Below are 21,976 nucleotides of genomic sequence, written 5' to 3' on the forward strand. Positions count from 1 at the left end.
GGTGTAATCCTGATCGGCATTCGAAACTCGGGAGAGAAAAAAAAAATAACTGTCAAGGTCGAATAAAAGACGAAGGTAAAAATTTATTTTTATAAAATGTCATCTGTAGCAAAGGAAAGTTTCTTTTCTCTGATAGCACTCATAAATTATGTTTGCATGTAACTAGAATTAATTAATCTTGTTTTTTTCGAACTCTTTTAGTTCAGAAGGTCATCCATGGTTTTGAATTGTTTTAATATCTTATTTAGTTTCAATGGCTTGATATAAAAATTAATATTCTAAATGACACAGATATAGAATGGCTTCGAAAAGCATCGTATGCAATGATATAGCACGGAATAGCACAACACAAGCATAACATTGCATAGAATAGAATAGAATTGCACAGAAAATTATAGCATAGAATAGAATAACAGGAATGAATAGCATTACGTAGAATAGAATTGCGTAGCATAGAATAATATAACATTATTATTACACTGCATTGAATAACATTCGAATGCCGATCAGGATTAGCAGAAACACAATTCCTTCAGGTTTTCTTCCATGTTTTATTTTTCTTTGTATTATCTTCCCTGCATAGCATTTTTGTTGGTGTAATCCAGATCGGCATTCGAAACTTGGGAAAAAAATAACTGTTATGAAATGAAAAGAATATAATGAAAATGATCAAATAATGAAGATGAAAATTTATTTTTATGAAATGTCATCTGTAGTAAAACAGATAGCACTCATAAATTATCTTTGCATGTAACTAGAATTAATTAATCTTGTTTTTTCGAATTCTTTTGGTTCAAAGATCATTCACGATTTTGAATTCTCGTTTTGATACTTTCTTTAGTTTTAATGTCTTGAAATGAAATTAATATTTTAAATGGCACATACACAGATCTAGCATGAAATCGAAAATCATCGTACAGAATAACATAGCATGGAACATAATAGAGCAGCGCAGCACATGTATAACATTGAACACAATAGAATAGCATAGCGTGAAAAATCACAACATATAAAAGAAGAGCAGAAAATAACATTTACATTGAATAGCATAGTATAAAATAGAATAGTATTGCATAGATTAGCATGAAATAGTATAGTATAAAATAGAATACTATAGCACAGCATAGTATAGCATAGAATAGAAAAGCATAGCATAGAATGGCACAGCAACATTAGCATTTTTAACATTAACATAATTCATTCAGGTTTTTCACTTTCTTCGAATTATTTTCCCTGTATGTAATTTTTGGTGTAATTCTGACCGGCACTCGAAACTTAGGGGGAAAATAATTGTCAAGGTCGAATAAAAGACGAAGATAAAAATTCATTTTCATGAAATGTCATCTGTTGAAAAAGAAAGTTTTTTTTCTCTGATAGCACTCATAAATTATACTTGCATGTAACTAGAGTTAATTAATCTTGTTTTTTTAATATCTGTAATAAGTATGATCTAATTATTTTAGTTCAGAAGGTCAATCATGGTTTTAAATTCTCGTTTTGATATCTTATTTAGTTTCAATGGCTTGAAATGAAATTAATAATTTAAATGACACATAGACAAACGTGGCATTTTTTTTCTTTTTTTGGCGCACTCTATATTACATTCCTCTAATAAATGCATTGTAACGTTGTTCCCTACTAGTAAAAATAAATGTAATCTCTACTCCATGGTAGTAGGAAGCAATTTTTACTGGTTATAATTCACAAAAATCACGCTCTCACTTTTGTAACATTTTTTTCTTTCAAATTTAAAAGTGGTTTGCATCAGGGCTAGAAAAACCATCCGTCCGCCCGTCCTCGGCGGTCAAAAATTCCCCGCGGACAACGAATTTCTCGAATCCGACGTCCGCGCGGACGGCCATTTTCCCGTTAATGTTGGTGATACATTTTCAATTTTAGTTTACAAGAGTCTAGCGCCTCACTTCTAAAATGACCCTCTAATCTAGAAATACAGGAACATACTGCGCATGGTGGAATTGATGTTTTCTCTGTCTCCCGTACTGCAGCGGTTGAAAAGGGCTTTACAGCAATGAAATAACGAAAAAAAAAACATTACGTACTGGTCTTAAACAAGAAGCGTTAAACGCAATTATGAACATCTACCTAAATGTAAAACCCCTTTCAGATTTCTGTGCAGAAACCTCTGTAAATCATTAGCTTGATTGTGGAACTGGCAAACGTCATATTTGATTCATTTAAAAAACGCAGTACCCTCGAATAAATTGACATTCCAGATAACTTGACATTTGTCATTTAAACCATTTCATAAAAGAAAGAAATTATTTCATAAAAGAAATAAATTATTCTATAAAAGAAATACTGGTTCCTATTAGTAACCAAGTATTCCTCTTATTACTGTATAATGCAATCCTAGTATTTGTAATCCTAGTAACTACTAATTCATTGTGCAATTTATATAAATGTTTGTAATAAATAAGAGAAAATTATATTTTTATTTATTTAGAAGCTACGGGTTAGTTTCAAAGGAGGACGGGTACATTGATGGACAAGCCGTCCTCGGGGACGCGTAAAATTTCTGAGTTTCTTCGAGCCCTGGTTTGCATTTTAATGACTCATTACCAAGTTACTTATAAGATGCCATACTTTGTTGGGCATTTTCTAAGTTCTAAAAAATTTCCCAATGTCTCTCGATTTGATTTCATGGTCAATCAGCAGAGGTATTTATCTGCTATCAAGAAACTTCACCGATAGTTAAGTATAATCATCTTCTTCAAAAGATATGCCTCATTTACTTTTGATACCGGAGCAAGGCCTTTATTTAGCTCAGTTTTACCTCATTAAAGTAATACTTTTCTATAATTCTGAGATTTGTTGGACTGGAAAATTAGCTGGTCAAAAAAAAATCTATCCGCACAGTTAAAACCAGGAGATGCGAAATCGGTAGTTAAAATATTCAACTCCATCTCCAAACTTCCGATTCCAACTTAAACCAAAAAACTTCAATTTATTCTATCGACATCAACTTAACTATTTCTAAATATTAAATTCAACTTATATATGCATGATTAGAGTTAAAAAGGTATTTTATTTGAAATTACATTTCAATACTATAAACTTATAAACAAAATATATTTGTACAAAATTTATATGTGGGGTCACTGTTTATGATAAGTTTTGGTAGGCTAGGGTCGGCGAGAGAAAGGGAATCATTTCCTTCGGTCAACTGTATTAGCCCTAAAATTAACCCTGCTGCTATTTATTTTTCAATATATAAAGAATCAAGCCAATGCAATCAATCAACACAGCAATTGATTCATCAATACTTTAAAAACTATGCAACAAATAATCAAATTGTTCGAAATATTGATTTAAATACAAAAAAGGAAATTAACTTAATGTCATTTTTTAGTTTTCAATCTAGAAAGAATCGAGTCAATGCAATCAAACAACACAGCAATTGATTCATCAATACTTTAAAAACAATGAAACAAATAATCAAAATGTTTAAAATATTGTTTTAAATACACTAAGGGAAATTAACTTATTGTCATTTATTTATTTTTCAATCTATAAAAAATCAAGTCAATGCAATCAATCTGCACAGCAATTGATTCATCAATACTTTAAAAACTATGCAACAAATAATCAAGTTGTTTAAAATATTGTTTTAAATACAACAAGGGAAATTAGCTTAATGTCATTTATTTATTTTTCAATCTATGAAGAATCCAGTCAATGCAATCAATCAACACAGCAATTGATTCATCAATACTTTAAAAACTATGCAACAAATAATCAAATTGTTCGAAATATTGATTTAAATACAAAAAAGGAAATTAACTTAATGTCATTTATTTAGTTTTCAATCTACAAAGAATCAAGTCAATGCAATCAATCAACACAGCAATTGATTCATCAATACTTTAAAAACAATGAAACAAATAATCAAAATTTTTAAAATATTGTTTTAAATACACTAAGGGAAATTAACTTATTGTCATTTATTTATTTTTCAATCTATAAAAAATCAAGTCAATGCAATCAATCTGCACAGCAATTGATTCATCAATACTTTAAAAACTATGCAACAAATAATCAAGTTGTTTAAAATATTGTTTTAAATACAACAAGGGAAATTAGCTTAATGTCATTTATTTATTTTTCAATCTATGAAGAATCCAGTCAATGCAATCAATCAACACAGCAATTGATTCATCAATACTTTAAAAACTATGCAACAAATAATCAAATTGTTCGAAATATTGATTTAAATACAAAAAAGGAAATTAACTTAATGTCATTTATTTAGTTTTCAATCTACAAAGAATCAAGTCAATGCAATCAATCAACACAGCAATTGATTCATCAATACTTTAAAAACAATGAAACAAATAATCAAAATTTTTAAAATATTGTTTTAAATACACTAAGGGAAATTAACTTATTGTCATTTTTTATTTTTCAATCTATAAAAAATCAAGTCAATGCAATCAATCTGCACAGCAATTGATTCATCAATACTTTAAAAACTATGCAACAAATAATCAAATTGTTTAAAATATTGTTTTAAATACAATAAAGGAAACTAACTTAATGTCATTTATTTAGTTTTCAATCTATGAAGAATCCAGTCAATGCAATCAATCAACACAGCAATTGATTCATGAATACTTTAAAAACTATGCAACAAATAATCAAATTGTTTAAAATATTGTTTTAAATACAATAAGGGAAATTAACTTAATGTCATTTATTTAGTTTTCAATCTATGAAGAATCAAGTCAACGCAATCAATCAACACAGCACTTGATTCATCAATACTTTAAAAACTATGCAACAAATTATCAAATTGTTTGAAATATTGTTTTAAATACAATAAGGGAAATTAACTTAATGCCATTTATATATTTTTCAATCTACAAAGAATCAAGTCAATGCAATCAATCAACACAGCAATTGATTCATGAATACTTTAAAAACTATGCAATAAATAATCAAATTGTTTAAAATGTTGTTTCAAATACAATTAAGGAAATTAACTTAATTCCATTTGTTTATTTTTCAATGCATAAAGAATCAAGTCAATAGAATCCAAGCAATCAACTAATTAGTTAACAAAATGAGAGATGGAAACTTTTGAACATCAACGGATAATACTGAAACCGCCGATTCGTATGTTACCTAGGTAAATTGGGGAAAACACTATACTTCGCGCTTTAACACATTACCCTAGTTAATCTGCAAATTAGCTAAGTAAAGGGCAAATCGGAAATTTTTAAGCTTTATATTGTAACCGAACTGCATACAATAAATATGTAAAGTAATAAAATTCATTCAACGAATAATGCTGAAACCGCTGATTCGCATGTTACCTAGGTAAATTGGGGAAAACACTATATTTCGCGCTTTAACACATTACCCTAGTTAATCTGCAAATTAGCTAGGTAAAGGCAAATCGACAACTTTTAAGCTTTATATCATAATCGAACTGCATACAATAAATATGCAAAGTATTAAAATTCATTTTTATTGAAATAAAATAGAGAAATATCATAATCCATTACATTTGCCTGACTTTAAAATGGAGATACTTATCAACATTGATTTTTTCAATGGAAAAAAATTAAAGAAATATTTTTTTTAAATATGTCAAAAAAAGAAGTGTGTTTTAATCATTTCATTTCTGAAAAAAACACTTGTGTGTGGAAGATGCAGAAAAAAAATGAAAGAATTATTTTTTTAAATATGTCAAAAAAAGAAGTGTGTTTTAATCATTTCATTAATGGAGAAAAAAACACTTGTGTGTGGAAGACGCAGAAATATTTTGTCGTTTTGTCGAACTGTTTTGTGTCTTTCAAACAACTTGAATTCTTTTTTTTTTATATTCCGTTCGAGTTGAATAAAATTTGAAAGCATTTCAAATATCTTTTTGATAAAAAGAAAAGGAAGATAAAATAAAGAAGTGCGGGTATATTTTTTTCTTCCATTTCTTAATACTTCAGAAAACTCCCCCGCCTTAGAATAACGCGTTTTTGTCAGCGGTTTTACCTTATCCCGCCGTCTTTCTAAAATACAAATGTAGGACAACAACAGTACCCACAAAACGAACTACACAATATCGTCTGCATGGGAGCTTTGTGAAAGCGGATTTCAATAAAATTCTGTTTGAGTTCTAAATAAACGATTTTTTTTTTTTTTTTACCGTCTGCCTTTCTATGGATTCTTAGTGGAAGACATAAAAAATCGTTTGGTTTGAGATTGAAATAGTGTTTTTTCTTGTCTTACATTTAGCTTATTGTTGTATTCAGACTTAGCGTAGTTATAACGTTTTTGAATATCCTTTAATGATATGTATTTAAAAAGTCGCATGTTATTAAATGAAGATAGGTATACAGAAAAATAAAGCAAAATAAAATTTTATAAGCTCCGTTTCTAAAGACGACTAGAAAGGTTAAAATAATGTTATTTTTATCTAACCTAAAAACAAAATCGTAGAGCTTTTTACTTTTAAGAAACATCGAGAGAATTTATGCTGATTAAAGTTCACAACAAAAGTTATTTAAGAAAGATTTTTCAGTTTAGGACTGACGAAATTAAAATTACTTTTGACAGAAATTGAAAAACGGACTTAATTTGGGTAATTTTTTAAGTTTATTTATAGACGAAACACATACTACAGACAAAAAAAACCCCAATTAAATTAGCGTACAATTAAAAAAAAAAGAAAGATAGCAATAATATTTAGACACAATATATAGCAATAATATTTGGACACAATTGTTCAAAAATATTAGAAAGAATATTAAAAATGTCAAGATATCTGGCAAGACTTTAAAATGTACCAAAATCAGCATAAACCGAACTTTTTGTTTAGTTTTATTTGCAAAAAAGCTTACAAAATCTTTTTTTATTCCGAATGTATACACCTTTTTCATATCAATCATATTTAAAATATCAGAGCAATAAATCATATTACTTGGATCGAAGTGCGTTGGTAATAATTTTGGAAGTTTAACAATAAAATATGGCTTTATAATGCGATAAAAATCGGTAAATATTGTAGAATTTGATAATTTTGTCATGATACCTAAGAGCATGGTATACCTTTTATTTGGTTAAATTTACTTTCCCTTTCGTAATTTTTACTAAATTTGTGGTAATGAGAATTATAATTTCGAAAACCAGAATTTGAACCATATTAAAGGAAAATTATTTAATTAATGCTTTAAGTACCGTATATTTTAATTTTATTTATTAGAATTATGTTTTTTTCCCTGAAATGTCCTTACCATACAGTACGTTAATTTTACCAGATTTTTTTTTCTCTGTGTACTAAATAATCGTACCTACAGCAATCAATTTACGTTTCGTATTTACTTTCTATAGCAATCGTATTTACCTAAGTAATTGAAAAAATATAAAAACATTGATCTAACGATAACATAGAATTTAGTTTCTAAATTTATTTTTGAGTTACAAGAGCGCAACTGCGTTGAATTTAAAGAGATTAACAAAGAAAAGCACTATTTACTAAAATGATAACTGATACTGAAATGAAATAATAATCTGCTAAAATGATAATTGATGATAAAATGATACTTAAAAGATAAATACAACCCATAGTAAATTTTAAGTGCATTTATACTGTAGTACTTACTGTGTATGCGTGTACAACTATATGTGTCAAATACTTATAGAGTATTTTATTTTATAACCCTTATATTAAACAGCCGACCCAATTTTTTGGGTTTATGACTTCTAAAGCTCAACTCCTTAGCCTTGTAATTTTGAACCCAATCCAGAAGACAAGGGAACTCCTGGATCATGTATTGGGAGAAATTTGCCTTTGTGGAGGACTTTTTGGATGGAGGTAACTCGTATTTGCGTTACATATCGAGGGAAACCGCGAAAACCTCCCACGGTTAGCCTGACGGCGAGGGGACTCTAACCCCTATCCGTCTACCACTGAAGATATTTTACGTTAGCACTGCGATTGGTGCTAACCGGATGTGGAATTCGTATCGACTAGCCATTTCTGGTGTTCGAACCCGGTTCACCTCTTTGGAAGGCGAACGCTCTATCTCCTTAGCCATCACGGCTCTACTTATAGAGCAGGGGTTTCCAACTAACATGAGGCTGGGGACCACAATTAAAAACACAAATCAAATGGCGGGCCGCAACTTTATCAAAATTTTACGTAGGACTCTTTTATGCTTGAAGGGGCATTGAATATTACTGTCAGAATTTTACCAAGTTGTACAAAACAAAAGCATTGAATTAAAGTAAGAAGCAGATTTTTAAACATATTTAATTGCATATTAAAAGATTCGGGCTACAATAACTTTAATGTGAACTTATGTATTAAACAATTAATGTGCAACAGATATCTAATTGTTAAGATATAAAACTTTGAAAAGGTTGGTATTAAAACTTAAATTGTAGCACACAAAATGTTCAATGACAAAATTGAGGTTTGTCTGCTGCAATCACCAGAGAATAGATATTTGCATTTTAAATTTAAAACTTACAAATGTGTGTGTAAATATTTTCGTCCAAATAAAGTGGTTTCAAAAAGTTAAATCTAAGAATTTCTTTGAGAAAATTTCTGATACATACATGTTAAATTATGTTCACAAAATACAAAAAAAATTAAATAAAAAAGCGCAACATACACAATTAGTTTTGTATTTGAATAAATATTTTCTTGGATGCAAATCTCTAAAACCTTGGACCTGAGAAATAAATTTTTTTGCATCGTTGGTATGATAAATTTCACAGAAACGAAGAAATTAGGTTTTTATTAACGAGAAAAGTATTTTAAACCCATAAAAAAATTTTACGAAAATTGTCCGCAAAAAAATATATTTAGTTCGCGGGCCACATAAAAAGGCTTCGCGGGCTACATAAAAAGGCTTCGCGGGCCGCCAGTTGGAAACCGCTGTTATAGAGTATAACAAAATTATGTTTTATTGGTTCGTCTATTTTATTTTAATGCAAAGATTATAATATCTGGATTATAGATAAATCACCAGAAGCACATTAGTTTACGTCACTAGCGAAATCATTCCTAAATTCTAGTTTTCCCCCACCTAATAAAAATAAGTTAAAAAGTAGAAAAAGTTACACTTCTCTAGTGAATAAAAAAAATTACGTTTCCTTCATATGTAACATTAATTTCAATCTTTCCCATCCTCTACTGTATTCATTTTCTTAAGTCTATCCACAAGCAACTAAACCAAAACCAAAAGAAAGCTAGATAATAACTACCACCCCAATCAATAACAACAAACTAAGTTCTCCTTTTGATTTTGTTTCCGCATCGAAGTTATGAGATAACAACAACAACAACCGCAAGACCAATTGAATAACCTAATGAGCTTTTTTCAGCTTTCCAAACACATCCGAAGAAGAAGAAGATGAGGATGCCGCGAGTCACCAGTCTGCGTGTCTCATCAATTTCCATCGCATAACCGGATTGGTATATATCAAAATAATAGCAAGATGAACCGCTAGTTTACCGATTACGCTTCAAGGACGCAACATGTCCGGTCGCGGTCACACCTGTGCCGCAGGATGCGTTTTATTATTGTTATATTTTTTTCTTGCATAGGTACATTACCTAGGAAATACACAACGAGAAGGTAATCTACATAATTGTATAGTTCATTATTCGCAAGCTCAGTTTGAAAAGACATAGCTTTGTATCTACTTTCTTCAAGTTATTTTAATGCAAAACTATTAAGAATAAACAGATGAACAGTGTAAAATCAGTCCTGTCCACGTGTTGTTGGTATTTTTTCCACATTTTCAGAGATAGTTGCGATTTTATTATTAAAGTTATTTACGTCGCGAATTTGTTCATAGGGATATTGGAATATTTTTTCAAATTTTGATTCTTAACCCGGGTAATTCAAGCCAGATTTATAATCCAAAAACATAAACACAATGACGTTTTCCTTCGTAGCCTACGTTTTTTTCTAACACAAATAATTTGGAAATAAAATTTTATTAGTGTAAATAAAAATTAGAAAATGTTCCAATATATACATACATATACAAGATGTACTCGTATATATACACTGCCTTACAATAATGGAGGAGGCACATTAAGTTTCGGAATTTTATTTTTAATTTATCAAAATATATTTAGAGGATTATTTCTTAACTAGTGGGCTGCGCCCCCTGCTCGCTAACGCTCGCCAACCCCCGAAAATTGCTATGCAATCTTATATGGCTTGCTTCGCAAACCAAGCTCGCTTCGCTCGCTGCTCACTTAGGTACATTGCAAATGCACAAAATTCTAAGAATTCAAAACAATCATTCAAATCCATATAACAACTTCTTTTTTTAAAAAAAATTACATCTTTTTAGTAAATACTAAGTCATTAAAATAAATTTGAATTCAAATAAATGACATGTAATTCGTTAAACCTTTTAGAAATGTGCTATAATCTAAAATCTTAAGATAAAATTTCTAAAACTGATATCTCTTTAAAAAGGTTAAAATTTTGACTAGCACGCTTCTTTTGATTATACTTCAAAAGCGTAACAGCGCGACTGAGACTCATTTTTTTAATGGATAACTAAAAACAACAATAAAACAAATAAATTCATGATATAAATCAAAAATCGTCAAATAAATTCGTAATATATAAATTTGTGAAAAAAAGCGCTTTCGACAAAATACTAAAATAGAGATCTATTGACAAAGACTACTCACGTCTGCCTAGCTTAATAGTATGAGATTGCCGCAGCTGAATTGTTATTTCAGTTTCCGTTTTTAAAAGTGCTATATGTTGAGCCACCTCAGCTACATTTGGCATGTGACATTTTAAACGGCAATCATTGGTCGATTTTCTAGCGTTGCCATTCGGGGAGTTGTAATGAGGCTTTTTGTCACCGTGTAAGAGAAATATATATATAGATTTTAAAGGTCTTTAGTTCACGCGATTTTTCATACTTAGCATCAAGGTTTTAAATGTTAAGAGGTTTCAGGGACTGACAGTAAATTACGAAAGAAAACAAGTATTTTTGAGCACCCCATGTCAGAAAATCAAGCAATGAGCTTGTGACGTATACCGATTACTTGGGTTATTATTTGCAATAAGTGCATAAAATTTCATAAACCTAGATTAAATATTTATAGAGATATAGACATTTTTATTTTCAAAAAAAAATTTGCTTGCGTTTTTTTTTTTGCTACAACTTTAAAATATCAAATAAAATTAAAGAAAATTCTTTGAGGAATTTAAAAATATGGAGAAAACAAATTCTTCCCAAATTATCATACTGTAGGGGAGAGTGGGGTCAATTGTAACAGGGTACGATTGTAACAGTGCAAAAATTTCGAGTGCCAGGTTCTAGATTTGGTTCCTAGGCGGCGCACAAGGTGTATTTAATAAATCTACATGTACACCCCTGCTGGCAACCATTTTTCTATACTTTTGAAAGAGTTACATCACAAAAGATATTTTCACGCTACGTAAGTACTTTTTTTGGTATTAGAATATTATATTGTTACAAAGTAATTTTATTTAAATAAATAAAAATTATTGATCGAATATGTAAGTAGACGCCTTAATTAACATTTAAAAAAAGGATAAGTTTTGTTAATTAACTAGCATCGTTTTTAACAAATGAAGCTGAAATGGCGTCTTGGGGACGATTGTAACAATAAGTAAAGGGACGATTGTAACAGCTGAAAATAAATAATCCTATATTTACAAGCCATTACTTAACTCTTTAAGAAGCACCAATAGTTTCCTATATCATTTATATTATGTTGCATGTGCATTATTTTATTTGTCACCTTTCACAGCATAAATTAAAATTTTTAACCTTTTAAAGTTAAAAGTTTAACCCTTTACGTCTCTACTCATCATTATTTTTACTCCTAAAATATCACTACTATTTTGATCAATAAAAAAATATATCACAACTATGATAATATGTATAATTAACTATGTTTTAGTTGAATTTATGAACTGTTACAATTGTAACAAGTGCACGACTGTCCAAAATTGTTAATAACTAATATAATAACATTTAAAATAAGGGTTTTTTTTCTAGTAGAGGATAGTCTACTTTACTCGTCTGTCAATTAATACTAATAATATATTGGATTTTTGTTAGTTAACAATAGTTAAGTAAAAAATGTTACAATTGACCCCACTCTCCCCTAAGGTATAGATAATTTCTGGTAGAAAAAGAAACATACATCTAGTTAACAAAATCAAATTATATAGTATTATTCCCTTCCTTTGGTAATTTTTTTATTGATATTGTAACGGTTTGCCGGCAATTAGCTTGAGGCCAATTGGTTTCGTGCTGGGTAAATATTATAGCCAAGAGTGCTAAATTCTCAATCTCTTGACTAGCTGAACAAGGTTCGATTCCCTTCCAAACATGAAGAGTTTCCAGTGTTCTTCACTCCCCAATTTGTGTCCATAAACTATTAGAATACGATACTCTCGTTAACACCTAGATGGCAACACCATAAAGGCAGTTTAACGCAGAATGTTTAGTATTTCCAATTTCTTACAATAGGAGAAACAACCAGATAATCTAATAAAAACCATATTCTATGGTAACCACACATCATTTGATATTCCACATTCATTTGACAGAACACAACTGAACCACAGCTAATGCTCATTACCTAATGAAAGGCCTAGCTGTATTAGGTTATGTCCAGTTAAACATCTTTACTACGGTTTTGAAACTATGCTAGTTGTAAATGGTTAAAAAACCGTATGGTTTCCTATTCACGGTTTTTTAACCGTACTAGTTGTAAACGGTTTCAAAACCGTAATAGTAAAAAATGTTTTTTATTGTAAACTTTGTGCTTAACTTGATAAACAAACAGCTGCTGATTATTTTTCCGTAATTTTAAAATAGAAATTCTGACAATGTATTATTAAAAATCTTCACTTGATTAATCAAGTATTTCGACATTTATATGTAATTAAGAAATAAAAATTTAACGTAAACATTTCAATAAAAGAATATTTCGCTTTACAAATCTAACATGATGATTATGGTCGAATTATGCTTCTGGTTCAAGTGATTGATCTTGAACGCCTCTTTAAATTTGCCTCAGGCCTTGTTTTGTAAAAAGTATTTGAAATAAAAATCTTCTCATTCAATACTTAATCGAGAAACTTACTTTTATTATTAAGTCGCGGGTGACTGAACGTGTTCATATTCGTATAAAAAAGACTTTTAAGCAAGCGTCATGAACTGTTCATAACACTTTTATTGACTTATAAGAGTAATAAACTCAAGCATGTGTAATGAATATGAAGCAAATCTAAATGAATATTATTATTCTAAAATTTTTACCTATGAGGATCAACTAGTATGAAATTTCGAGCATTTATGAGCTTAAAGAAATACGTAAACTAAACTAAGACAAAATCTAGCCGAATATATAAAACGGAAAGCAAAAAGATATTAATACCACTATGGGACGTTAAGAGAACTGCGCAACTCTGTACTCACTTACTCACTATTGCTGCAGTTTGACTCCTGCACTATTAAAAATTCTGTTTGTCAAAATTGTTCAAATATTTGATCAAAGCTCTAGGTAATTGCATTGGTTGTACAACTTTACATGAAGTTTATAGTGTTCTAAAACGAAGAAGAAAAAAATTAACGAGGTTTATTTCCTTCTTAAATGGCATTACTTTTGAATGGATCACTTTTTTTTTCAAAATTGACATCTGATTTTTGAAATGATAAACATGCAAGTTCATTTTTAAAAAAATACATATAGACTTAAAATTTTCCGGAAGTTTCATTTTATCTCAATATGCTTATTTTTTTAAGGTGGCAAGAGACTTCCGATTTCAAAAATCACTTGACTTAATTAAATACTTTCCTATTAAACTCTAATAAATATAAAATTATAAGATATTGATCGACTCTTTTTGAAATTTCATGTTTTCGTAAGAAATCTTTGTTTGCTGTAATTTAAATTTACGGAGCAATCTATATATCTACGGGTCTAACATAACTCCGGTCAAGTTTTTAAAAGTTTTAAGTATTTGGGTTTTAAAAAATCGCGTGAACTACCATTTCCGTTGGAATATTTTTTTTTAAATTTTCAAGAAACGTAAGTCATGATTCAAACCTTAGTTATTTTATAAAACCTCAAAAAATTTTAGTTTTTTTGTAATTACGTTCAGTTTTTATTCACGAATAATTTTATTAAGTATCACAGTAAATGAAAAAAAAGTTACCTTTGCGTACGCGTGAATTCTGTTACAATGATAGAAGTAAGCTGAAGCTAGTAGAACATTCTTAACTAGAGAAAGTTTGGTTATTTGAGCCAGAATAAATCAAGGTAATATTTTGTTCACTCAGTAATAAGAACATTATCCAATGTTATCCAATAAAATGTAAAAATGTTTGATAGTTTATTAAGCCATAATTTAAGTTGATTTTCCGGATGAGTGTATCAATAAAACGGCAATAAAATCAGACCAAGTCGAAATAATATGAAACTGTGCTACAAAAAGTTCTCATTCATATTTCAATATATTTATTTTACAATTTTTACTCTACAATATGTATTTCGTCATTAACATTTGATAAAATAATTTTAACAAAATGCCTTAAATTGATTCCATACTAATATGCAAACGAAAGATATAAGTTAAAAACTGCACAGAGGAATTACACACATTCGTATACAGAGTACTTATATGGAATTGTGTTTTTATTTTTTAATTACAATTCACTCAAAATTTAATTTTTAAAAAGAAAACGGAAAAAATCATTTCTAAAAATATCTAATAAATATGTTAGAATAAGATAGATCAGTGATTCCCAAAATGTAGTTAATGAACAATCAGTTCTGTTAAGAATTAACCATTAAGTAACAAAAACATTTAAAAGTTATAAAAAAAAACATTTTACAATAAAGAAACATTAATTATACAACAAAATAATTCTATTAACCATCTTATTTGGTTGCGTATAGAAACATTAAGTTTTGAGAAACTTGGCTGATTTTGAAAAAAATGCCCATATTAATAATTGGAAACAATTAATTAAGAGTAGCAATATCTATTTAGCAAATTGACAAGTGGTAATACGTAAAGCAGTTTTGATTATAATACATTTTCAAAGAGTAGCATAATACTCTTTGTGCAAGTAAAGTAAATCTGAAAGCTAATTTTTGAGGGACTTAGTTTCTTACAAAAGAATCTTAAATAAAAAAATATTAGTTATGCTGTCAAAATAGAAAACAACTAAAATTGAAATTATCTATGATAGATGTAAAAAGCAATGATTTTTAGTCAATAAACTGTTTTGCATAAGGATTCCATTAAAAACAAATTTGAGAAGCACTGATTAAAAATTTGTTATTCATTTAAAAAAAAACTAATTACTAATTTGTACTTATCGCTCAACAATTAAAAGAGCTGTTTTTTTTAAAGGTTCAATCATTCGCTTGAAATGAGTTCAAAGAATTAAAATGAATTCAAAAGATTAATTGTAAAATTTATTAAAAGAAACTCAAATTAAAATTCATCATAAAAAAAACTTTTCAAACTGACTTTCAAAAGAAAGATTCTGCATTAAAAAAAAAGAGAAAAGTTTTAAAATTTATATTGTAAATATCACAGCAATTATTGCGTGTAAGCAATATTCATTTCAAAATATGAAAGTAAATATCACAGATTTCGCTACATATAAATTTATGTTCGGTGAGCGAAATATAAATAATTATTTATCAATTGTATACCTTTGGGACAATGGCAAATTAAAATTTGTAAATATCACAGTAAAAATTATATTTAAAAATATACGTATAATCAAGTAATTATCACAGCTAAAGTTGTATACATTTAAAAAATAAAAGCATTATCAGATAAATATCAGAAAAAGAGATGTATACATTAAAAAAAATATGTATAAATAAGTAAATATCACAGATATAACTTTAAAAGCCTTATAAATATTTTTTATATATTTTTGAAACTGAATCTATATCATAACAATTAACTTGTTATACTCGAATTTGAACGTACCAACAACATATTTAAAATAGGCAAACATTTTATAAGTATTATAAATATTTTACGATCAATAATTAATTTTTTTAAAAGAATTAAACATACATCCAAACGTAATTTAAAGGCTGCAAACATGGTTTCATCACTAGCTTATGGACAATCTTCAATGTACTGATGTTTAGTACTTTAAAAATGCCTACGGGGAGGACTTTCATGGGAAACTGACCCACATTTGTGTTACACGAGAGGAAAACCCCGAAAACCTTTCGCGGTCAGCCCGACAAGAGAAGTCTTGTCTACCATATTTTACATGAAAACAATTTATAGGCTATGGTGAACCTTGACAATCTAAAACGTTTTAAAACGTTTAACATGTTGACGGTTAAGTTTAATTTGTCTGTAAAGATTAATAATAAATGCACTTTGCCCATGGGATATCATTATAGGCATTAAATATTTCCATCTTATATATACCTTATCTAAATATCTTAAGTTATATAATATAATATATATCTTATATATTTTAATAGCTTAAGTTATCAATTTAATTATTTAACTCATTCTAAATGCTGTTATAGTTAAATAATATTATTTATTTATCACATTTTGTAGAAAGCGAATATAAATACTTGTATTTTTCTTTTTAACAATATGACGGATTATTTTTTTCAATGCAAATGTATAACTTATTAGTTCACGTCGCACCAAAACGAATATCAAAATCTATTTTTCTTTAAGTTGTTTTAGTCTTTTGCTATTAAAAAATTTCGGTTACAGGGTTATATTAAATTCTAACGATCTTTTTGGTAATTCATTTGTAGCCAGATTATTTAAAATTTAATGTAAATAACGCGGGGTTGTCTATTTTTTTTTAGTTGCATTATTTATTGATAGAGATATATTTGACTGTATTATAAATTGGAAAAGATCCAAAAATTGGGGAATTTAAAAATTAAATTTATGAACTTATCGTCAACGTGTTAAAGTTAGTTATTTTTTATTAAGTTATTAGTTTAACAATAAATTTAAGGAATTTGTTAGCATATATTATTTGCTAACATATATTATTGTCAACATATTTATTTGTCAACATACATAATTTGTCAACTCGGTGCATCCAATTGTATTGGATGTATCGAGACTTAGGTGAGTCCTAAACTTTAGGTCAGCTATCGAAGCCCTTCGTAGACAGTTCAGATCAATTTCAGCCCTTTGTCGATTTTTTAGGGCTATTCCAGTTATTATTCCAGTTAGGACTTCAATATACCATTCATAAAAATACTGGCACCTGAAAAAAAACTAAAAAAAAATTATAAGTTAGTAATGTGTTGTGTGAAATAAAACCCGAGGCTACATTTTTCAAAATTTTATTCACATTTTATAGATACAGAGACGAGCATGTACGTTTTACAAAATTTTGTAGAAAATATATCGGAATACTATGTGATCTTGACGTCCAACTGTATCCTCTAGGAGCATTAAAGTGTACTTTTGATCATAATTTTGTCGATGTAACGTTGTATGTCGATGTAACGTTGTATGATGTAACGTTGTATGTCGATGTAACGTTGTATGCCGATGTAACGTTGTGTGTCGATGTAACGATGCATTTTCTAGCTGTAACCGCAACATCGAAAAGTTATGCGTCTCGGGCACTTTCTATGGCTCTTTCCGACAGCAGACGTTGCTGAGTTAAACTATGCCTTAACAGCTAATGTGTTTGTACTTTGGTGTCATTCTATTGCTTCTACAACAGACGTTTAAATGAACAACTAGCGTGTACTAACTATAGGTTTTAGTGTCATCAGACTTTACAGCAACGCCTAAGATCATCTCAGAGATTTTAACGAAGTCACTGCTATCTTTCTGACAGTCGATGTTGCAGCCGTCGACTTTGATACAATCTATGCAATCAGTTTGAACTGAAAATTTTGCGGTGTTCTTTTGATGTGATTTCAGTACCACGTCGAGTAACAATAGGCGGTAAGCTCATCAATGTATATATTGAATGTTATAGAAAATATTTATAGTAAGTAAAACGAATTCTACTTCCCTTGATATCTTGAACTCTTTTCCTTTCCATCTTCAAGCACAACCTAAAGGTAGCAACACAATCATAATTTCTGTTTAGGAAACGAAATCAAGAACATGATGCTTGAACGTCAAATATATTTTATCAAGCAATCGAATATAAGATAAAAACAACCAAGGATTATCATAAATAAGTAAGTTAAGCTTTTCAATTTAAAGGTATGAAGGCAATATACTCAATATTCATACTATAATTATAATAATACTATATTTTTAATTTAAAGGTAAAAACAAGCATAATCTATTCTTTTTTTAAACATTCCAATCAATAAGCTTTTATTAAAAAATCTGAGTACCTAATGTTTTCTTATTAGTAATTTAAAATCGTTGTATTTTTGTTAAATTTTATTCAATATAATATTTAGAATATCTAGGAACTGAAAATTTAAATTTTCATCCCTACCTACAGCTTTTAAATTAATTTTTGGTAAATACAAATTAATTAGTTACGGATTGCAACATTTGGTCTTATGAGTGTGCCGCTCATAAGACCGAAGGTAATATACAGAATAGCTTTCAAAAGATAAAATTTGTTTTTAAAAAATAATACAAATTCGATATGTTTAATAATTAAAATATAACAAATCTCATTATTCCATACGTGCATTGTTATTAACCTAAAACTAATTTTACGTAGATAATTTTAATTAAAACTTAATTTTTCTTTTGTATATGTAATTTAAGAAATGAGTTAACAAATTAATTAACCAAGAAATTTTTTTAACACATTAGCTATTAAATGAAAAATAAATTATAATTATTGAGTAAATATTTTCAATTTATACTTAATTATCGGATTAAATCAAAAACACTTCGCTTTTCTCTCAAATATGACAAACTCAAAATGTACTTTTTAGTTCGAGACCGTGAATGTTTCTCTTATGTCATAATCAGGCCAGACAAATTTTGAATAAAGACACGAAGAAATTCGATTTTCTCTTATGACCCAATGTAAATTTCATTATCACCCATTCTCCAAATTCATTGCTTACATTTGACTCTTAATATATTTTCATTTGAAATACAGTTACTTCTAATTATTCAATTTGATTTTCTATTTAGTTTAAAATATTTGATAAAATTTACTGAATATTTAAATGATTATTTAAGTTCAATATCAAGCAATATAAAAAAACATAAACATTATTAATTTTAAAAACAATCCATTGCACATTTCCAGTAATAATATTTCTAATTACCTAACTGTCTTTATCTTTGCTAAAAATGATTACACTTTTTTTGTCATTTCGAAGTTATTCTATATAAGAACATTTTATAAATATTAAATGTTACAGCTGATTTTTAGAATGTTTTTTTTTAATTTTGAAAATATTGCGTAGCTCTACCTAAATAACCAATTTACTTAATTATAACTACATCTATAACAAGAATTTGCGGTTTAAAATTTTGAAATTTCTTAAATTATATTTTCAAATATTTATTTTTTTTCTTTACATGATTTTAGTACTTTTAAAACAAACAATTTCTTTCAGAAATTAATACCCCATTTTTTCAAATGAAAATACATGTTTCAATTAAATGCTATAAAAAATCAAATAATATGACACAAAAATATTCATTTCAAGCTATGTGGTACATCAATAATGGTTAAGTTTAATATTTCTAAATTTGTTTTACTTTTGGTAGAATTGTCCTTTCATAAATTTTAAATGTCATATCGACTTAAATTTGCCCACAATTAATTATGCGTAAAAAATTTACATAGAATACAATACATCATTTACCTATCCACTTATCGTCTAATGTTTAATTTTTTTTGATTAATTTAGTTAAAATTTCGATAGTTTAAAGTTTTAAAAAATAATAATAATAATTCCTTGCAATAGGCCAACTTACCCATGATTTTTAGTTGAGTTCCGGTTCCCACAAATAAACTTGCTGCTTAAAAAAATGTTCCGCTAGAGAGTCGAGAGAGGGAGGGCGAGCATTGATTTTAATCATTACTGACCACCACTTTTTTACTATTTGATCAAGAGAATAACCCCTGTTGCATTTTTCAATTACAAAGTAGCTTGCATAAACGCCGCATAAATTTGATTCACCCTGAAATTTTATATTATTATATTTAACTTCACGATCAGAAACAAATGCTTTGAAACTATTCTTGTATTTACTTGGATGATATCCAAATGAATCAAAAAATTCTAAATTATGCTCGTCCTGTACATAAAATGCTACCCAATGAGGAACGTCTTCGAAAATTTTATTTTTAAAATATAAATCACTAAAATCTTTGCTTGTATAAGTATTAACAATAAAGGCTGAGTCATTTTCAATAGACTCCGGTATTTGATCTGCCGAAAAAACACCTTTAAATATTCGCCGTCCCTCCTCTCGCTTAATGTTACGTAAAACTACTTCCTCCACCTGTTGCGAGAACATTTTTGAAGAGAATGCGATAAGAATTCCTTTAAATACTCCTACCATGACCTATTTAAGGTGATATTTTATTGGATAAACGATTACCTCCTTCAAGCTTTGTTTAGTTTCAGTTTCTATTCTTTTAGTTTCCTAAAATGACGTACGTATTCATGAATTTATTTTCTTGCTACTTGTTGTTACGTCAAACTTAGTTTAGTTTCGATTCCTTATTTTTTAATTTCACTTCCGTGTATTGATATACAGTTTGTTTCTTAATTTTTGTTGCATTGCTTATTATATTTCTCATTGTTTCATTACTTATTGTTGTGCTACTTATTGTTATGTTACGTCTTGCTTCATTTAGTTTAATTCGTTACTTTTTCGTTTCATTTTCTTGAAATGACGCACTTATTTGTCTGTTAATTTTTGTTGTATTACTTATTGTTGCATTAGTTATTGTTGTAATTTATTGTTGTAATACGTCATGCGTTAGTTAGTTTCAACTCGTTGTTGTTTTTTATTCATTTTCTTGAATTTCGTATTGTTATCATTACTTATTGTTATATGTGTTTCATTACTTATTGTATTTCTCATGGTTTATTACTTATTGTTGTATTACTTATTATTATGTTGCGTCTTGCTTCATTTAGTTTAATCAGTTGTTTTTTAGTTCCATTTTCTTGAAATGACGTACGAATGTATTTATTTGTCTGTTAATTTTTGTTGTATTAGTTATTGTTGTAATGCGTCATGCGTTAATTAGTTTCAACTCGTTGTTGTTGAAGTTATATTTCTTATGCGACTTCCAACAAGGTTGCGTTAAACGTTTAACGCTACATTTTTACTGGCCGGGAAATCACGTGGTAGGATCCAGTTTTCCCTCATTCATTTCCATATTGTTTTGGTTTTCACTAGCATAAAAATAATAAAAGTCATAAAAGTATTGTTTTTCTATAAATATTTTTTCAGTTTGATTTGATACACATATATTTAATAGGATAGTATTTTTTATTTTCAAATTTAGTGGATAACAATTGTAAAAAATGAGTGAAAACAATCCCACGGTCAATGCGACGGATTTAAGGTTATGTCAAGGTACGTCTCTTGTGAATATCAATTGATTGTTAGGTTTTCTCTTTTGAAATAACATTATGACACATTCACATACATTATTAATACAAATACATTTTCCATGGCGAGACGACGAGACAACCACAAGCACTTCCACTGGTTCAAGAGATCCACGAGGGGAAAATGCACAATATTACCGTGATTACAGAGCACGGAAGCGAGCGGAGCAGGAAAAAGAGTCGTTGAATAGAACTAGTGATCCTTCTACGACTGCTGATTCTTCTACAATTAACGTCGCAGGTTACGAAGTTTAACTTCTTCCGCGCGGAGGGACTCCACGCACTATTTTTTTTATTATTGTTTTCCTTGAATTTCTTATTGTTATCATTATTTATTGTTATATGTGTTTCATTACTTACTGTATTTCTCATGGTTTATTACTTATTGTT

At 28.6% G+C, this 21,976-nt stretch overlaps 1 protein-coding gene and 1 long non-coding RNA gene across 2 annotated transcripts in view; both read right to left on the minus strand.

The window, feature by feature from the left end:
* Window positions 1-21,976, minus strand: part of LOC107455064 (apoptosis-stimulating of p53 protein 1) — a 470,765-nt gene that overhangs the window by 406,763 nt on the left and 42,026 nt on the right. The gene's annotated exons all lie outside the window — the stretch shown is intronic.
* LOC139426295 (uncharacterized) lies at window positions 14,481-20,531 on the minus strand. The gene is made up of 2 exons (XR_011637515.2): window positions 19,932-20,531; window positions 14,481-18,079 (listed from the first exon to the last, which is right to left on the minus strand). It is a non-coding gene; the product is annotated as an uncharacterized LOC139426295 (long non-coding RNA).

Source organism: Parasteatoda tepidariorum, chromosome 10 (genome assembly GCF_982258835.1).
Source record: "Parasteatoda tepidariorum strain Cologne lab strain chromosome 10, Ptep-v5.0, whole genome shotgun sequence".
NCBI lineage: Eukaryota > Metazoa > Arthropoda > Arachnida > Araneae > Theridiidae > Parasteatoda > Parasteatoda tepidariorum.